At 41.8% G+C, this 21149-nt stretch overlaps 1 protein-coding gene across 1 annotated transcript in view; it reads left to right on the top strand.

The window, feature by feature from the left end:
* The window catches only part of LOC117521162 (scavenger receptor cysteine-rich type 1 protein M130-like), an 82702-nt gene that overhangs the window by 3549 nt on the left and 58004 nt on the right, over positions 1–21149 (top strand). The window lies entirely within an intron of this gene.

Raw genomic sequence — 21149 nt, 5'->3', positions numbered from 1 at the left:
GGTCACCCCCCTGAGTCTGGTTTGCTTTGGGTTTCTTCTTCAAAAACGCCAGAGGGTTTTTCTTTACTACTGTGGCCTGTGTGCTGGCTCCGGGGGGTTGGTAAGTTTAGACCTTACCCGTGTGAAGCGCCTTGAGGCAGCATTGTTGTTGTCAGGATCCCCAGGCTGGGGTTCATGTCTAGGTTTCCCCCTTATTTGGGTCATGTCTTTCTCTATGGATTTTACAGTTTTACTTTTCCTATCATTATTCATTGTTATTTAAGTCTTGGTTTGGGTCTGTTAGTTTCTTTATTTTGTGTAATGCTTTTGTTACCGGTATAATTCTCTGTTTATCATTCATTTGTGGTTTAGTCATTCATTGCATTACCTGTATTCTGTAGTCTCTGGTTTTGTTTTTGTTCAAAATTTATTTCCCATTCAGTCAATAGTTTGATTTGTCGTTTATTGTATTCACTTGCCTGTATCACGTCCTCTCATTTTAGTTATTGTGATTAGTTTTCTGGTTTTCCACTCTTGCACTCTCCACCTTAGTTCTTAGTTTTGCCCCTTGTTTTGTTAGCATTTATTATGGTTAGTCAAGCACATCACGTTTTGCACTGTTGGGTTTTCTGTCACTTACTTATCTTGCCCCAATTCACTTTGCTTTTGTCTTACTGCACTCTCTTGCAGTTACTTTTGTCTTCCCTGGTCATACCCCCTTCCAGCACCTTCTGCACACCCTGATTCTTCCACTAGTATCTAAGCCCTCACAGTCCCTCACTAGTCCCTTGCACTTTCTAGCCTCATGCCATAAGTCCTGTTTTGCCTTGTTGTATTTCTGACCTTGTTTGTGTTATTGGCCTCCACCTCATCTTATCCCTGAACTCTGCTCGTTTTTTGACTTTGCCCCTGCTTCAGCACTATGAACTCCTTGGTGCCGTGCATTTGGAACTTTGCTTGTTTTTATACACTCTGCCTCAGGTTGCTACCTGCCTGTACCTCCACTACGTTGACTGATATCCTGTATACCGAATTTGTTGCTTGCTTACCAGATAATGCCATTTTTCTTAATCCTACACTTGTGTCTGTGAGTCTGCATATGCCTCCTACAAACTTCAGTGCCAGGCCACCACAAATCATGACAGAACAATCTGGCTAGTACCAGGAGGCAGCGGACTCAGATCCTGAGCTGAACCTGACAAGAATTAAAGAGATCTTCTCTGACATAAGTTTTTTTTTCACCTGTTTCCACCACACCTACTCCCTGAGGGAAAAGTTTGACTACCTGAAGCAAGCTTGGGAGCAAATACCTGGCTCTGCAGCCTCTTCCCTGACTTAGAAGATTTGAACAGTTTGTTTACTTCAGAGAGGCTGCCTGACTGGGTGAAGCAACCTGAGCCATATTTGCAGTCCACTTGCCCGCAATGCAATGATGACGCTGATTGGGTTGACTTGGATGAGGATTCCTCATCTGAGACAGGGGAGTCATCACTCCAGCAGATGGCAGAGTTTCTTTTCAAAATACAGGACTTATTTTTTTAGTTCAGAGACAGTTCAGGAGAGCACAACAAGCAGCACATTCTTTCTGCTTTAGAACATGTTCTACACGCTGCGTCTGAAATGGTAACTGCATTCCTAGATCTAAAATGTATCAAAACTCTGTTTAAGCAAGGTCGGCTTCCTACCTGTGTCGAGGATCTGATGGACTACTTGTTTGAATCTGAGATCTAACTCCTGCCTGGACACGCCCCGCTTCACACAGTCGGCCAAAGCAGTCACGCCTCCTCAGCCGTCTATACTTCCCACATCCTGTCTGCCTCCAACTCCTGCTCCACAAAGGCTGTTCATACAGGAACCGATGGATCTGAATCTCCGTGATGATATGCGGCACCAGCTCCAGTCCCACCTCGTCTGACCCTGTGTCGGCATTCCGGAAGCTCTGTGTGCCAGCCTGGTGCCACCACGATTTCCTTGCCCATGGGAACGAAGGTTCCCATCTTGCCCAACTTCTCTGCTGGAGACATTCCTCTCCTGGTGCCCACAGAGCCATCGGGAAAGACCACATCACCTCAGCCGTTGGGAGCACCAGCCGTGATGTCACCAGAGCAAGTGGAGAGACACACGACCACAGAGGTTTCTCTGGTACACACACTCCAGAAGCCAGCTGAACAGCCCGTGTCACCACAGCTCGTCAAGCCTCAGCTTCAATCGACTGTTCCCACGTCACTTGCATCACATACAGCACACACTCCGCTCCAGACTCAACCAGCGATGGCTGAAGTATTCACGGTGCACTCGCTGCCACCATCAATGGCCACATCACTCCAGGTATCAGCAGAGCGTCCTGTTCCTCACCCTTCAGTGAAGACAGCTAATACTGCCACCGTGCACACCAGGCCACGATCACCAGTCCAGCATCCAGCAGTGCACACAGCTTTTCAGCCTTCAGCAAAGCCAGCTGCTTCTGACAATGTGCGCGCTTTTCCATGCATGGCTGCAGAGCCAGTCGGGTTGACTATGGCACGTCTGATGCAGGACATCCCTTCATCACCTCCGTCTCTCTTCAGATCTTCAGAGTTCTTCCCAATGAGAACTGTTGCTGCCATAATCAGCGGAACTGAGAGTTTTTTTTAATTTTTTTTAATCATACTGGAAGACTGTTTCGTGTCTCATTTTTGGTCAACATAGGGCTCCTGCATTTCTTTGGTGCTAAGCTATTTCTTAGCTTATCGGTTGTCATATGTGTTGGGTATTTTCTCCTCCAAACATTTTTAAAACCTTTAACAAGACAAACAGAGTCAAGAAACACCAGTGAGACAGAAAGTCAAATTTTACGCGCGGAGTGCAGTCAGGCTGTACACCAAGGCTACACTAAAGTCTGGCCTGCGCTCCGCTCTTTTTATTAGTGAATCCCTCATCACATAAACAAAAACTTGTCCTAAGGGTGGGGGAATGACGCAAGACAAGTTTCTTCCCGTAACATAAACACACACGTCAATAAGTGCAGCTGTAAGCAAAAACAGTTTCTTTCTTTTACTCTTATCGTCGAAGGTCAGCACATCTCGTTCGTCTGTTGCAATTATCAGCTGTTCTGCATCTGCCTGGAACACTAAGCATCACATCACAATCAGTCAAAATTCAGCCTTCAGTTCTTTTACTCCCAGTCGTTAGCGGCTACGAAAACAAGTTGTATAATAATAATAATAAGTACATCCAGCTCCTCATTCCCAGTTCAGATTGACCCCAGCATGCTAAAACAAGGTTGAATAACACGTACATTCTCGGATTTAAGTGCAAACAGCACAACACCGTTCTCATCAGAAAGAAGACAAAGGTCCAAATGTTTAACAGTGATAACATATATATATATATATATATATAAAATCCTTAACATTTCCCTCCTGTTTATCACCTGTTAAACATACAGTAGTAGTTATCACCTAGCTTAGCACTTCTTTTTGAGATTTTCACTAAGAGGTTCATCATGGTATGTTCTATAGGCTTACACCCCAGAGGTGATGTCATCATTGTCACCATCATCGGTGTCTGGGTCATCATACTTCCATGGGTCTGGGTACAGGTCATGGGAGTCATCGTCCTCCTCGGTGTCGTCTTGCCCCAGGAGTGGATATGATGCTGGTCCCCCTCCTGGTCCTGGACTTATTGCTGCGGTTATCATTCTATTTACAAGGCCTCGGAGACATGGAATACAACAACATCCACACAATGTTAGAATTGCAGCAAATACTGCTATAGACACTAATAGTGAAGAAATCAAAGACCTCCATCTTCCCATCCCTTCCAGCCACCAATCCCAGCCTTCGGTGTTTACTCCACTGTGCTCTTTCATCTTCAACGTTCAACGTTCTCAGCCCGTCAATGGCTTGAGTGAGACTGCCGTCTGCAGCCGTGTTGTTGGGAATGAATGTGCAGCATTGTTCTCCGAACACGGCACAAACACCTCCTTTCTCTGCCAACAACATATCCAGAGCAATACGATTCTGGAAGGCCATAAGGGACGTGGCTTCTAACTGTGAATGGACAGCCTTAAATCCTTCCTCAGTCCAATTTCTTAATTTCTGTACATTGTAGTGGATGTAGTTTATTCTGTCCACGTTTTTATTAATTGAACACCACCAACAGATGGAAGATTCGAATCCAGCTGCTATTTGATCAACCAGTTTATACTCGTCAGGCACTCCTCTGGGGACTCCTATTGCGTCAATATATGTTGGATTTCCTACTCCTTTCCACTCTCTTTTTACTCTATGTCTGGCTATGCCTTTCTGCCAATCTTCAGGAATAAGAGAGGCTGCATATGTCGTAACGTCTTCAGGGGTCATGGGTATGGCTTTAACTGGTAACAATAATGATATTAATGCACAATAACCTGACACATTTCGTGGCAGTCTGTCAAAGATTCTGTTATCACCACACCACCAACATACGTCACTCCTCCCGACAGGTTTGAATGTGGGAGTACTATGGACCACATTCTTACACCAGGCAATGTGGCTTAAGCTACCCAAAGTCTTACTTGTCCCTGTCAAGTGTACACATGTATGGTTAGCATGCCCAACTTTGCTTGAAAATAAAGGTTTGATCTTAGTCAATTTGGTAAATGGATAGATCTTGTCCCACTTAGAACAATTGTTGTTTGCTGCAATGTATGTCTGTGTCATAACAGTCAGCAGACAGTCTTTGGGTAATGCTGCCGGTATTACCTGTAATATAGGTCTGGGTCCCATACATACAACACAGTCCTTCTTTGCTGCTAGTCCTGCTTGTTCTGCCATTAAAAGCCAATTGTTATTTTGTCCACTAATTCCTGTAGTTACTAGGAACCAGTCATCTGCCTTCATGTCTTTTGTGCCTCGTACGGACATCCCCTTTGCTTGTATGGACACAGAGGAAAAAATGGAAATACGGATCTTTTCCTTGTTTGTATACCCAAAGGAGGAACAACCAACAGTCTCCCTCTATATCAGGTGGGAATATGGTTCCTTTTTCTGTGGTATTCACCACTATAGACAGCTTATCATCTGTTTGATACATTTTGAGAATTTGACTCTGGTACTTAGCCCACTCGGTTTGTGCCCATCTTGGTGTCCATCTACTCCATTCATCGGCTACCAACGTTTCCCATCTCTTATCTTGTTGATCATTGGTCATATACCATGAGAAACTATTTCCGTAATTAGTCCCTCTGTCACCATCCCCACCATCCCATATTCCATGGGTAAGAGCACTATATGGTACAGAGATGACCACAGAAGCTTTTCTAGGAATGCAGGCTTGTATACCAAATCGGTATGCATTGTTCCTATCACAGCTATGTACTGTGGCATTTATTATCGGACTGGGGTCTTCGTTACTTCTTTTTGGTCTCTGCAATCTGCGGAGGTGATCCTTATTATCATGTCCCGTGCTTATGGCTTTTAATAATAAGCCCAATCCGAAAAAGAAAAGTAGCATAACAAGGACTGTCCATGGGGTCCAGAAACCCTCGTTCTTTTGTTTTTTTTCTTTCGCCATTTCTGCACACTACAGCACACCTATGTTCAGAACAGTGGCTTCTTAATGTCTTCTGCTAGCTTTCGTGTCTAACCTGGATCTTAACACCAAGCTCACACACTATTACTAGTCTTGTCCTACTGTTCTTACTGTTTGTCTGTGTCTGCAGAAATGACTTTCTTACAGTGAGTCAAATGAATCCATGTACTTCTTTCCCCAATTTTCAAGGCTGTGGGTGTTGTGAGTAGTACTTGATGGGGCCCTTCCCATTTAGGTGAATGCCAGTGTTTTCTCTTGATGCTTCTTATCAACACCCAGTCTCCAGGTACCACTTTAGGGTCCTCCTGTGGAGAAATGGGATCATCAGTGTTTGGAACTCTCCCTCGTTGTCCTTCTAACATTTTTCTTATGTAATCCGCCAAATTGGCTTCCTCAGGTACATCCCAAATTTGCCCATAATATGGCAATCGATATTTTCTGCCAAACAATGTTTCATACGGTGTCAACCCCATGGTACTAGTTATGTTTATATACATTTTTACCAAATCTACACAATGCGTCCATGGTCTGCCTGTTTCCTCCATTGTCTTTCTAAGTCTGTTTTTTACTGTTCCATTCATCCTTTCCACTAATCCGGCGCTTTGTGGATGATAAGCACAATGATTTTTGAGATTGACCTGTAGCGCTTCTCCTACGTATTGCACTATTGTATTAACAAAATGCGCTCCATTATCTGAATAGACTGTTTCTGGTATTCCAAATCGTGGAATGATGTCTTTGCACAATGCCTTAGCCACTGTAAGTGCATCTGCATGTTTTGTAGGGAACAATTCTACCCATTTTGAGAAGGCATCAATTATGACTAAACAAAATTCCTTCCCTTCATGTTTACTCAGCTGTATATAATCCATATGAATCACTTGAAAGGGATATTGTGGTGTTGGAAATTTGCCTCTTTGGGGTCTCAAATTGCCTTGTGAGTTGTGTTTTGCACATATCATGCATACTCTACAATGCTGTTTTGCATATGCATCGAACCCATAAAGACAAAAAAAATAGATTGCAATTGCGATATCATACCCCCTGATGAGACATGCGTCACGCCATGGCTCATAATAGCTGCCCATTTAAACATATTTTTTGGCAATATGGGTTTCTTTTGTGGTCATATCCGGAGGGGTGTCATATAGGAGAAAAATAGAAAGAGCTGTTGCTGCCTTTGCGGTTTTGTCAGCAACGTCATTTCCTTTTGAAACACTGTCAGAGCCTTTGGTGTGAGCCGCACATTTGCATATAGCAATTTGGTTAGGCAATCTCACAGCCTTCAGTAGTGCAGTTAGGAGAGTGGCATGAGTCACTGGCTTTCCAGATGATGTCACCATTCCACGCTCTTCCCACAGTTTTGCAAACACATGCACTGTGCTGAAAGCGTACTGGCTGTCTGTATAAATTGTTACAGCCGTACCTTTAAACAGATAGCAAGCTGCAGTTAAAGCAACTAATTCAGCTGCTTGTGCTGAAAATGAGGATGGCAATGAAGCAGAATCCAATACTTCTGAATTTGTGACAACAGCATATCCAGATTGTGTTTGTCCATAAGCGTTTTTAGTGGAAGAACCATCCACATACACAATTGTACTGTTTGGGATGGGTGTGTCCCAGAGGTCTGGGCGTGCTTTCGTACAGACCGTAGCTACATCAAGACAATTGTGCGGCTCACCATCCTCAGGTAAAGGTATCAATGTGGATGGATTCAATGTTGTACAGCGCTCTACCGTAAGGTGTGGTTGTGATAATAGCAAGGACATGCACGAAAGATGTCTTGCTGGGGACAAAAGGCTCATGTTTGTCTGCAACAGAAGTGCAGAAACTGCATGTGGAACTTTCAGTGTCAACTGATGGAATAGAACAACATTACTGCTACTTTGAACAGCCATAGAGGCTGCAATAACAGCTTGTACGCATGGTGGTAGAGCACTTGCCACTGCATCCAATTTAGATGAGTAGTAGGCAACTGGCCTCAATTTTGAGCCATACACTTGTACCAAAACACTAGTCATGAACTTATTCTTACAATCAACTGTTTGAATGAATGGTTTACTATAATCTGGTAGTGCCAAAACTGTGGATGACACTAATGTTTGTTTTACTTTTACAAAAGCTTCCTCAGCTTCTTTGTTCCATTCCAACACGGTTGACATTGAAATATCATCTTTGTACATCAAATCAGAAAGTGGACTAGTCAATTCTGCATAGCAGGGAATCCATGCCCTGCAGTAATTAGTCAGTCCAAAAAATGACATCATCTGCTTTTTGGTTTGTGGTTTTGGAGCGTGCAAAATTGCTTCCTTCCTGTCAGACAGGATCGTGCGCCCTGTGGCTGATAATTCATGTCCTAAATATTTTACTTTATCCCTACACAACTGAACTTTGTTTTTACTCACTTTGTGGCCATTATCAAATAAGAAACATAATAATGCTACTGTGTCAGTTATGCAGTTTTCTCGTGTGTCAGAGGCAATCAAAATGTCATCGACATACACTAATAGTTGGCTATCTGCCGGTGGAACGAAATTAGCTAAACATGCTGACATGACTTGAGAATAAATAGTTGGGCTCTCTGCGTAACCCTGCGGTAATCTGGTGAATGTATATCGTTGTCCTTTAAAGGTAAAAGCAAACCAGAATTGACTATCTGGGTGTACTGGTACAGAAAAAAAAAAAATGCATTACTGATATCTATTACAGAAAAACAACTAGAATTTAATCTCAATGAGTTTAACAGTGTGTGCGGATCTGGTACACATGGAGCTCTTTTTACTACAGCAGCATTTACTGCCTGCAGATCTTGAATCATTCTCCATCCCACTGAGGGCGGAGCCTTTTTTTACAGGAAATATGGGTGTCCTACATGGTGAATCTGGACATGGCACTATTACTCCTGCTGTTAACAAATCCTCTATTACTGGCCTGATTCCTTCAATTGCATCAGGTTTCAATGGATACTGTCTTACACATGGTCTGTATTCTGTTTTAGGTCTTATAACTACAGGTTGTGCATTTTTTATCAGTCCTACGTCTGAAGGACCTGTTGTCCACAATCCTGATGGTACCGAAGAGAGAAGATCATCCTCTTCAGGACTCAACTGAAACACTCAGGATTGTGAAGTGGACACATCAATGTGTGTTCCAGCTGTCAGCACCAATGAGACATTAACTGGCACTTTATACAATTTAGTTGATGGACTGAACTCCGTTCGTGGTCCAACTCTGCTCCAATCAGTGGCTGACAAAGCTGTTATGACTGTCAGTCCCAATTCTTGCCATTCTGTCAAATATGGCTTACAAAGTGACACATGCAAAGGCATACCTGTGAATCTCAATTTTAAAATGTCTTCAGTGGCACCTGTCACTATTATGACAGCTGTTGAGTTGCCATCATGAATCAAATCGGTCATTGTCAGCTTCACAGGTGAAATGTTTTTCAATTTGTTGTTCATACACTGGTGTTCCTGGCAATATGCCACTGTGGACCTTAAATACACTCTCAAATCTGCATCTAAACTCTGTCCATGGCTCTCCTTCTTTCTGAGCTGTCCTGGTAATTTCAGTGTAATTTATTTTTGGTCCTAACACACCTTTTGCTCGTGTAATCATAGCTTCCACTCTTGTTTTCAAGACTGGATCATCATGTGGCAACGGTACGCCATCCTGGTCTGCAGGATTCCAGTCTCCGCATATCTGACTCCATTTAGGGCCACATGCTTTCATCCACACCTGTTGGACTTCAGGTTCATTAAGGTGGTAAGAATTTCTAATGTTTTCTATATCCTGCATAAATCCCTCAATATCGACATGTGGCGATGGTATCATGTCGACTGCTGCTTTGATATCATCAGCATTCCATGTTCGATATACGAGCATGGTTGATCGATGTCCTGCTGTTCCTGCACGAGGATTTGGTACTTCTATCATAGGATAGGCACCTCCCTGGTCACTGTGTTCCACTATGGGAGGGGCTGTGGGCACTTTCGCTTGACTGCGTGTTTGTGGTTTTTCTGGTTTTTCTGGTTTTTCACTTTTTACCTTAGGTTTTACTGCCAAATCATACTGTGGTGGCGGTACATCGTCATCCTCTGGTAGAGGAGATAAAGGTGTTGTTGTCACCGACGATCCAGCCGGCGGTGGTTGCTGAGGCTGTTCTGATTCTCTGTGCTGAATTATCACATCTTCTTCTGCCTTACCTACAGCTTTCTTTTTCCTTGCTTTCTCTAATCGTCGCTTCTCTGCTCCCTTCTGTCTGTTCTCTGCTTCTTCCTCCCAAAATGCCACTAAATCTGCCCCTACTTTCTGCATCTTTTTCTCATCACCTTTATGTTTCTGTTCTAACTCCTTCTTTAGCTTCTGTATGCTGATCAGGTTCAGTCGTCCGTCAAAGTCATGTTTATTAATCCAGGTCTCCAATTTTTTGTTGTTTTTGGATTTTTTGCTTCCATAAATTTCCAGTCGTCAGTTGATAAATTTCCCTTATTTATAGACGTCTTACCCCCCATTTTTATTATCCCTTGTTATAATTTGGACTTCAGACGGGGGCACACCTAGGGTGTTCTAAATCTGAAGTTTTCACTTTCTTTGGACGTGACAATTAATTTGCCGTCGTGTGGTTGATTCCTTTCACCTCCCCGTAGGAAGCGGAATCACTTGCCTCTGCTTCCACGCGCACAGTTGTCACTAACGTTGTCCAAAGTATTACACTCTCACACAGTTATTTACACTTACACAAAACACTATTTACACATAGAAACACTTTTAATAATCGTACGCGTATTCTTAGCCCAGGGGAGCTCGCCCTCCCGTGAAATTTAACTAATGTCCTGCATTAGGGGACTCCGCCGTCCCTGCCAAATTTAACTGCTTTTTTACAGTGCACGTATTTCTACCCGGGATTTCCTTTACGTATTAAAACAGAGGAGTCCGTACCCTCCTTCCGGAATTTAACTACGGGCGTCCCTCGCAACCGTAGAGGAGTCCGCCCTCCTCGCGGATTTTAACTGCTTTGCATTAACAGACGATTCCACGCCATCGCTTACGGAGTTTAACTGTTTTATGTGATCACTTTTATCCCCTACCGGTACGCGTATATAAACAGAGGAGTCCGCACCCTCCTTACAGAGTTTAACTGCTTTGCATTAACAGACGATTCTGTATCATCGCTTGCGGAATTTAACTGTTTTATGTGATCTGATCACCACTCACTCAGTACTGTTTACAAAGAAATTTTACTCACTGACTCGACTTCCTGTCTGTCTTCTTCGGGAAAATCTCGTCAACCAGACGATGCCAACGGTGGTCGACAATTGCAGACACGATCAATCGATCGGACCTTGGCCAAGGATTTACGTCTGGACTTGGCGACCTCCGCTGGACACCTCCGGTGTTGTTGAGATCCCGGACGTAGCCCCCAGTCAATGTTGGGTATTTTCTCCTCCAAACATTTTTAAAACCTTTAACAAGACAAACAGAGTCAAGAAACACCAGTGAGACAGAAAGTCAAATTTTACGCGCGGAGTGCAGTCAGGCTGTACACCAAGGCTACACTAAAGTCTGGCCTGCGCTCCGCTCTTTTTATTAGTGAATCCCTCATCACATAAACAAAAACTTGTCCTAAGGGTGGGGGAATGACGCAAGACAAGTTTCTTCCCGTAACATAAACACACACGTCAATAAGTGCAGCTGTAAGCAAAAACAGTTTCTTTCTTTTACTCTTATCGTCGAAGGTCAGCACATCTCGTTCGTCTGTTGCAGTTATCAGCTGTTCTGCATCTGCCTGGAACACTAAGCATCACATCACAATCAGTCAAAATTCAACTTTCAGTTCTTTTACTCCCAGTCGTTAGCGGCTATGAAAACAAGTTGTATAATAATAATAATAAGTACATCCAGCTCCTCATTCCCAGTTCAGATTGACCCCAGTATGCTAAAACAAGGTTGAATAACACGTACATTCTCGGGTTTAAGTGCAAACAGCACAACACCGTTCTCATCAGAAAGAAGACAAAGGTCCAAATGTTTAACAGTGATAACATATATATATATATATATATAAAATCCTTAACAATATGTTTAAAGGAGACCTGCATTGAAAAAAATGCAGTCAGATTTTTTTGAACAAAAAATGACTTACATTTACACATGAGATCCTTCTGAATGTAGTAAAGTAAATCTGCAAGCCCAGATCTGTCATTCAACGGAGAAATCTTCATTTGAAAATGACAAATTTACAGCTAACATTTAGCCCTCTGCAAAACTTTCCCTCTCATCATGGACGCTGCCGAGATGTCACGGACAAGACCCTCTCCCAGCATGCATTGCGCCAATTGTAATTTGTGGATTTACGTCAGTTTGCATCTGCACCTTTTTCTTGTCTTATACGGAAGGATCTACTTTTTTTAAAACTTCATATTGTTTTGCGGCACGTTTGGTGAGTACACATTTCTTTTATTGTGCTTGAAAATGATCTTGGGGGACTTTTTAATTCGCCCGTTTGATTGAGTGGTGTCGCAGTGAAAATCTACTGTCTTTCTCCTTCGGTACCATCGCAGGATATGGAGGCGAGACCCCAGTCATTAAAAATATATAAACCTCTCTCAGCGTCCATGGAGCTCTGGGGCTCCGATTGCCGAGATGTGCGGTGCTGTGGATTTTGCCGCAAGAAGTCTGTCCTTGCAGCAACAGGTGTACCAGCCGCTCCACATCAAAACGGCGAGCGTAGTCTCTGGACTTGTTCCAAGCTGGCTGCACCTCCATTCAGTAGACAGAGAGGTGAAGCCGGTGTTGTGCACTGAATCTTGCACAACACCGGCTGCAAAGCATACACGGGTGGTGTGAGTGGCCTGCGTCGGAGGTTAACGAGCTCGTTAACGAGCCCGCAGTCTTAATAAGCGCAGCAGAGGCAGAGAGCGGAAGAGGAAGAACGGCGCCCGCTGTCGATGTCGTTGCTGATCTGAGCACACAGATCTGTATCTCACATTCATTGCAGCTTACTTTTGGATGTTGAAACCAGGACGTGTATAAGTAACATTACTAACAGATAAAATCAATTTCAATGCGGGATTGGACTGAAGGCGGGAGCGCGTCGTCTTGTCCCTGACGTCATGGAAATGATACGGCTGTACAAACTGTTTTCACAGAGGGCTAAATTTTAGCTGCAAATTTGTCATTTCAAACGAAGATTTCTCCGCTGAATTACAAATTTGGGCTTACAGATTTACTTTACTGCATTCACAAGGGTCTTATAAATACATATCAGCTATTTCTTTCTGAAATCTGACAACATTTCTTTCAATGCAGGTCTACTTTAAAAGTTTGCTTAAAACATGAGTTCCTACAACATGGTTCACTGAAGTGCTCTTCCTGGATCCATAAAGTGTGAGTGGACCTGGTTAGCTCCCCAGGTAAATCTGCTTTACTGTCAGTTTTTCATGGTTCCACTTTTGCAATTTTTGTCAAGTTTCTCCATTTAGTAGGTTTCCTTTTCTGGCAAGTAATGCTCTTCTGGTTGTTTTGGCTTGGTAAGCAGTTTTGTGTTCTGAGTCTCGTTCTGGATTGGTCCCTACATGCTAACATTACCCTGCTAGTCATGTGGCAAAAGGTCTGTCAAAATCTGCAAAAAGCCCCACTGTGTTCAGCACTGAGGGGCCAATTGGTCCATTCATATTTTGGTCCTGCAGGACCACTGGAGATCTAAATTTTGAAGAACGTAATGACACTGCCTGATAGAGAACAGTTCAAGTTTTAATCAGACATGCAATTCGTGTGAGTATTGTGCTTGGTATTGAAATACTCACATTGAACTTTTGAGAAAACACTCATAACTATGACAAAGGAGCCACGGGGATGTTGAGGACAACTGTAAATTGATAATAACAATGATTGAACATGTAATTTGTGAAAGTGATATCAACCTGTTGAGTGTTTGGTGCCACCTGTACTTGTGGACATATGACATATAAATGATAATTAGATGCTCTCCCAATATCTTCGAATCTAGAAAAAAAGTTAGTTGGGCAAATAAATGTCAATGAATAAATTTCATATTTTCACATTATTTGGGGTCATTGTCTTGTTGAAACACCCATTTCAAGGGCATGTCCTCTTCAGCATAAGGCAACATGACCTCTTCAAGTATTTTGACATATCCAAACTGATCCATGATACCTGGTATGCCATATATAGGCCCAACACCATAGTAGGAGAAACATGCCCATATCATGATGCTTGCACCACCATGCTTCGCTGTCTTCACTGTGAACTGTGGCTTGAAGTCAGAGTTTGGGGGTCGTCTCACAAACTGTCTGCAGCCCTTGGACCCAAAAAGAACAATTTTACTCTCATCAGTCCACAAAATATTCCTCCATTTCTCTTTAGGCCAGTTGATGTGTTCTTTGGCAAATTGTAACCTCTTCTGCACATGTCTTTTATTTAACAGAGGGACTTTGCGGGGGATTCTTGCAAATAAATTAGCTTCACACAGGCGTCTTCCAACTGTCACAGCACTAACAGTTAACTCCAGACTGTCTTTGATCATCCTAGACCTGATCAATGGGTGAGCCTTTGCCATTCTGGTTATTCTTCTATCCATTTTGATGGTTGTTTTCCACGCGTCTCTGTTTTTTTTGTCCATTTTAAAGCATTGGAGATCATTGTAGATGAACAGCCTATAATTTTTTGCGCCTGCGTATATGTTTTCTCCTCTCCAATCAACTTTTTAATCAAACTACACTGTTCTTCTGAACAATGTCTTGAACGTCCCGTTTTCCTCAGGCTTTCAAAGAGAAAAGCATGTTCAACAGCTGCTGGCTTCATCCTTAAATAGGGGACACCTGATTCACACCTGTTTGTTCCACAAAATTGACGAACTCACTGACTGAATGCCACACTACTGTTATTGTGAACACCCCCTTTTCTACTTTTTTTTTTTTTTTTTTTTACTAATAGCCCAATTTCATAGCCTTAAGAGTGTGCATATCATGAATGCTTGGTTTTGTTGGATTTGTGAGAATCTACTGAATCTACTGGTACCTTGTTTCCCATGTAACAATAAGAAATATTCTCAAAACCTGCATTAATCTTTTTAGTCACATAGCACTACTATCATTCTGAACACTACTGTAAAATGTTAATTATTGAACAGCAATAAATACTTTCATACAGTGAAATAAGAAAAATTTAGGTATAGCATGTACCCATTACAGATATTGTTACAGTCTGAAGTTTCTGTATGTTTTTCAGTTTCATAGCCAGTTGTTTTTAGACATGACAAGGGATGGAAATATGAATATTTCCAAGTCACTGATGATGCTTTGGAGTTCATTTCCATCATTCATTTTCTATACCCACTTCCTCAAATTAAGGGTCACATGAATGTTGCAGCCTATCCAAGCAGTCATAGGGTGAAAGGCAGGGTGCACCCACCTACAGTCAATTTAAAGTTTACAATTCACCTCATCTGGTGAGCACAGAGCCAGAGCATGACTTTATGTTTTATGTTTTGATTTTCTTATTTATCCTTGGTTTTATTTTTTTCCTGTAGCACAGATTTTTATTAATGAAAGGTGCCTTATTATTATTATTATTATTATTATTATTATTACCATGACACACAGTTTCACTGGATCTGTGACAACAGAGATATTTATTGAATAGAACACTTTTTGAAAATGACAAAGAAAAAGATTGTATAGCAGAAGTCAGTTTCAGTGTGGACAAGGCCTTAAAAACATGGGATGAAATAAAATTAAAATAATAAATGAGGAATTATATTCTTGGGGGTGCTATAACAAATCCAGGGGGAGCCTTAGCTCCCTCTAGTGCCCCCTTGGCGCCGCCTATGCCCCATGCTGACTGTCAGAGAGTTTCCTAGGCAACCAAATGCAGAAGTCCTGGAGCGACCAGGTACAAAACGATGACAGAAGGAAACCAAGGAATAAAAAACATCATGCACACCACACCTACACACATGCAGTCCCCCATAACACCTTCATGCACCCTGGGGGGGCAGGTTCAGGAAAACCACGCAAGCACACACACACACACCCACCTGACTCCATTCATTTATCCATAGACACCGACGGGATGCGTGTTCATCCACACCCACGCCTGAGAGAAGGACACACTACAACACATCCACATTCTCTCACTCATGCACCCACATACATAAAAAGGAAAAAACCATAGAAGCCACAAAAACAACCCACAGGACCAGACAACAACACCACTGCAGGAATATTTATATTTATTTACAAATATACAAAGAAATGAACAGGTTACTGGCATTTTGAAGATATGGACAATGATTAAATACACTGAACAAAAATATAAATGCCCCATGTCAAATTTATGAGTTTTTATTAACATTAGGATTATGCAACATATGAACTGAATCAAAACTCATTTTGAATAATCTCTAGATTTCCCTTCATTACATCTTGATATTGGCATCTGCAAAGGATTGACAACCCTTTGAACATGTTAGGGGTCAGTTCGAAGAAATTCAATGTTCAATATCTCGTGTGTCCACCATGTGTGTCTCTCAGAGCAACACCGCCTTTGCATAGAGTTGATCAGGTTGTCTACGTGGCCTGTGGAATGTTAATCCATTCTGTTGTGGTCACACGTGGCCGACGTGGATGTGGTCGATTTGCAGTACTGCCCGTCTGTCAGAAACAAACTCTGAAACAGCCGATATCAGTAAACAGTAAATAACAGTAAACAGTAGATAATAATAATAATAGTAGTAGTAAACAGTAGTAAACAGTAGATAACAGTAAACAGTCCGATAATTGACATTCAGCTGTAAAGCGACTGCTCTGGTGAACATCCCTGCATCCAGCATGCCAATGGCACGTTCCCGCATGACCTGAGACATTTGAGCCATTACAACTTGACAAAATTGGACATTTTGAGGTGGCCTTTTCTTGTCCCCAGTTTTGGGAGTGTCTGGGTACTGCTCATTCTGTCTGATCACCGTCTGGATATGTCACACAACATGTAATGAGTGAAATCACTGCATCACTGAGCAAAAGCTCAGCATATGCTCACTTACAGTTGTTGACCCCACGTGGCATCAGTATTTCACATGGGGCGTTTATATTTTTGCTCAGTGTAGTTTTATTATGAACACATTTTGTTATTCATGAGACGTTGAAAGAGAGCAGTGAAATAAAGCGCAAGGAATTAAGTAAATCTGATTTGCATTGAGTGATGAATTTTGAAGCCAGTTACTATGAATATTATCAAACAAAACTCTATGAAGCCACCTTGTACCATGTTACAAAGCCCTGCTGGAACCTACGACGGGTCACTTAGCTGATTCTTGAAAGATGTTGAATGATCCCTTCGGCATCAGCTGGGCTTGCCTGGTTCTGGGGTTGAACTGCTGGTTTTCCCCGATGACCCCAGATGTTATTTCGGTTTGGTTTGTTGGCAGGATGGACCAGTGTTTCTGAAGGTCCGTCAGCTGGTTTGCTTGACCCACAGATAAAGGTTTAGGCGTTTGTTAAAAAATGGAGCTCTGTTGTCCTAATAAACAACTTGTGGGGCCAGATTAAAAGTATTTGTAGATGTAGAAAATGTTAGAAAAAGTTAGACTTGAGAGCGAAAGTTGTAAAGTTAGAGAAAAAAGGAACACCGTTTTGGCAAATCTGCTCTTAATCTGAAAAATTCTGTGAGGAAGTTGTCTATAAAAAGTGACGAACTTGATAAACCTTAAAAGTTATCAGGCTGGCAAGCTGCTATCAAAAGTTGCAAAGTACTGAATCAACTGAAGAGGCCACGTGGTAGCTTCAGCTAACTGGGCCTGTTTAAGCTCTTGTAGAAAAGAAGAGAGCAGCCAGAGAGAGAGGGCAGAGTAAAAACCAGAGCTGAAGTCACAAGAGACTCCACGTCATAAAACTCCACCCACTTGGTGCATATTTTCATTCAGAGAAAACTTCATGTGCAGAAAGAATCAGAGGCGTTTCAAATACAACCCCTGGCAAAAATTATGGAATCACAGGCCTCGGAGGATGTTCATTCAGTTGTTTAATTTTGTAGAAAAAAAGCAGATCACAGACATGACACAAAACTAAAGTCATTTCAAATGGCAACTTTCTGGCTTTAAGAAACACTATAAGAAATCAAGAAAAAAAATTGTGGCAGTCAGTAACGGTTACTTTTTAGACCAAGCAGAGGGAAAAAAATATGGACTCACTCAATTCTGAGGAATAAATTATGGAATCACCCTGTAAATTTTCATCCCCAAAACTAACACCTGCATCAAATCAGATCTGCTCGTTAGTCTGCATCTAAAAAGGAGTGATCACACCTTGGAGAGCTGTTGCATCATGGATCCAACACAAGACATGTCAATTGAAACAAAGGAGAGGATTATCAAACTCTTAAAAGAGGGTAAATCATCACGCAATGTTGCAAAAGATCAATCAATCAATCAATTTTTTTTTTATATAGCGCCAAATCACAACAAACAGTTGCCCCAAGGCGCTTTATATTGTAAGGCAAGGCCATACAATAATGATGTAAAACCCCAACGGTCAAAACGACCCCCTGTGAGCAAGCACTTGGCTACAGTGGGAAGGAAAAACTCCCTTTTAACAGGAAGAAACCTCCAGCAGAACCAGGCTCAGGGAGGGGCAGTCTTCTGCTGGGACTGGTTGGGGCTGAGGGAGAGAACCAGGAAAAAGACATGCTGTGGAGGGGAGCAGAGATCGATCACTAATGATTAAATGCAGAGTGGTGCATACAGAGCAAAAAGAGAAAGAAACAGTGCATCATGGGAACCCCCCAGCAGTCTACGTCTATAGCAGCATAACTAAGGGATGGTTCAGGGTCACCTGATCCAGCCCTAACTATAAGCTTTAGCAAAAAGGAAAGTTTTAAGCCTAATCTTAAAAGTAGAGAGGGTGTCTGTCTCCCTGATCTGAATTGGGAGCTGGTTCCACAGGAGAGGAGCCTGAAAGCTGAAGGCTCTGCCTCCCATTCTACTCTTACAAACCCTAGGAACTACAAGTAAGCCTGCAGTCTGAGAGCGAAGCGCTCTATTGGGGTGATATGGTACTATGAGGTCCCTAAGATAAGATGGGACCTGATTATTCAAAACCTTATAAGTAAGAAGAAGAATTTTAAATTCTATTCTAGAATTAACAGGAAGCCAATGAAGAGAGGCCAATATGGGTGAGATATGCTCTCTCCTTCTAGTCCCCGTCAGCACTCTAGCTGCAGCATTTTGAATTAACTGAAGGCTTTTTAGGGAACTTTTAGGACAACCTGATAATAATGAATTACAATAGTCCAGCCTAGAGGAAATAAATGCATGAATTAGTTTTTCAGCATCACTCTGAGACAAGACCTTTCTGATTTTAGAGATATTGCGTAAATGCAAAAAAGCAGTCCTACATATTTGTTTAATATGCGCTTTGAATGACATATCCTGATCAAAAATGACTCCAAGATTTCTCACAGTATTACTAGAGGTCAGGGTAATGCCATCCAGAGTAAGGATCTGGTTAGACACCATGTTTCTAAGATTTGTGGGGCCAAGAACAATAACTTCAGTTTTATCTGAGTTTAAAAGCAGGAAATTAGAGGTCATCCATGTCTTTATGTCTGTAAGACAATCCTGCAGTTTAGCTAATTGGTGTGTGTCCTCTGGCTTCATGGATAGATAAAGCTGGGTATCATCTGCGTAACAATGAAAATTTAAGCAATACCGTCTAATAATACTGCCTAAGGGAAGCATATATAAAGTGAATAAAATTGGTCCTAGCACAGAACCTTGTGGAACTCCATAATTAACTTTAGTCTGTGAAGAAGATTCCCCATTTACATGAACAAATTGTAATCTATTAGACAAATATGATTCAAACCACCGCAGCGCAGTGCCTTTAATACCTATGGCATGCTCTAATCTCTGTAATAAAATTTTATGGTCAACAGTATCAAAAGCAGCACTGAGGTCTAACAGAACAAGCACAGAGATGAGTCCACTGTCCGAGGCCATAAGAAGATCATTTGTAACCTTCACTAATGCTGTTTCTGTACTATGATGAATTCTAAAACCTGACTGAAACTCTTCAAATAGACCATTCCTCTGCAGATGATCAGTTAGCTGTTTTACAACTACCCTTTCAAGAATTTTTGAGAGAAAAGGAAGGTTGGAGATTGGCCTATAATTAGCTAAGATAGCTGGGTCAAGTGATGGCTTTTTAAGTAATGGTTTAATTACTGCCACCTTAAAAGCCTGTGGTACATAGCCAACTAACAAAGATAGATTGATCATATTTAAGATCGAAGCATTAAATAATGGTAGGGCTTCCTTGAGCAGCCTGGTAGGAATGGGGTCTAATAAACATGTTGATGGTTTGGATGAAGTAACTAATGAAAATAACTCAGACAGAACAATCGGAGAGAAAGAGTCTAACCAAATACCGGCATCACTGAAAGCAGCCAAAGATAACGATACGTCTTTGGGATGGTTATGAGTAATTTTTTCTCTAATAGTTAAAATTTTGTTAGCAAAGAAAGTCATGAACTCATTACTAGTTAAAGATAATGGAATACTCAGCTCAATAGAGCTCTGACTCTTTGTCAGCCTGGCTACAGTGCTGAAAAGAAACCTGGGGTTGTTCTTATTTTCTTCAATTAGTGATGAGTAGAAAGATGTCCTAGCTTTACGGAGGGCTTTTTTATAGAGCAACAGACTCTTTTTCCAGGCTAAGTGAAGATCTTCTAAATTAGTGAGACGCCATTTCCTCTCCAACTTACGGGTTATCTGCTTTAAGCTACGAGTTTGAGAGTTATACCATGGAGTCAGACACTTCTGATTTAAAGCTCTCTTTTTCAGAGGAGCTACAGCATCCAAAGTTGTCTTCAATGAGGATGTAAAACTATTGACGAGATACTCTATCTCCCTTACAGAGTTTAGGTAGCTACTCTGCACTGTGTTGTTATATGGCATTAGAGAACATAAAGAAGGAATCATATCCTTAAACCTAGTTACAGCGCTTTCTGAAAGACTTCTAGTGTAATGAAACTTATTCCCTACTGCTGGGTAGTCCATCAGAGTAAATGTAAATGTTATTAAAAAATGATCAGACAGAAGGGAGTTTTCAGGGAATACTGTTAAGTCTTCTATTTCCATACCATAAGTCAGAACAAGATCTAAGATATGATTAAAGTGGTGGGTGGACTCATTTACTTTTTGAGCAAAGCCAATAGAGTCTAATAATAGATTAAATGCAGTGTTGAGGCTGTCATTCTCAGCATCTGTGTGGATGTTAAAATCGCCCACTATAATTATCTTATCTGAGCTAAGCACTAAGTCAGACAAAAGGTCTGAAAATTCACAGAGAAACTCACAGTAACGACCAGGTGGACGATAGATAATAACAAATAAAACTGGTTTTTGGGACTTCCAATTTGGATGGACAAGACTAAGAGACAAGCTTTCAAATGAATTAAAGCTCTGTCTGGGTTTTTGATTAATTAATAAGCTGGAATGGAAGATTGCTGCTAATCCACCGCCCCGGCCCGTGCTACGAGCATTCTGACAGTTAGTGTGACTCGGGGGTGTTGACTCATTTAAACTAACATATTCATCC

The sequence above is a fragment of the Thalassophryne amazonica genome, chromosome 12, assembly GCF_902500255.1.
Source record: "Thalassophryne amazonica chromosome 12, fThaAma1.1, whole genome shotgun sequence".
NCBI classification, from domain to species: domain Eukaryota; kingdom Metazoa; phylum Chordata; class Actinopteri; order Batrachoidiformes; family Batrachoididae; genus Thalassophryne; species Thalassophryne amazonica.
This window is presented reverse-complemented; position numbering and strand designations above follow the sequence as displayed.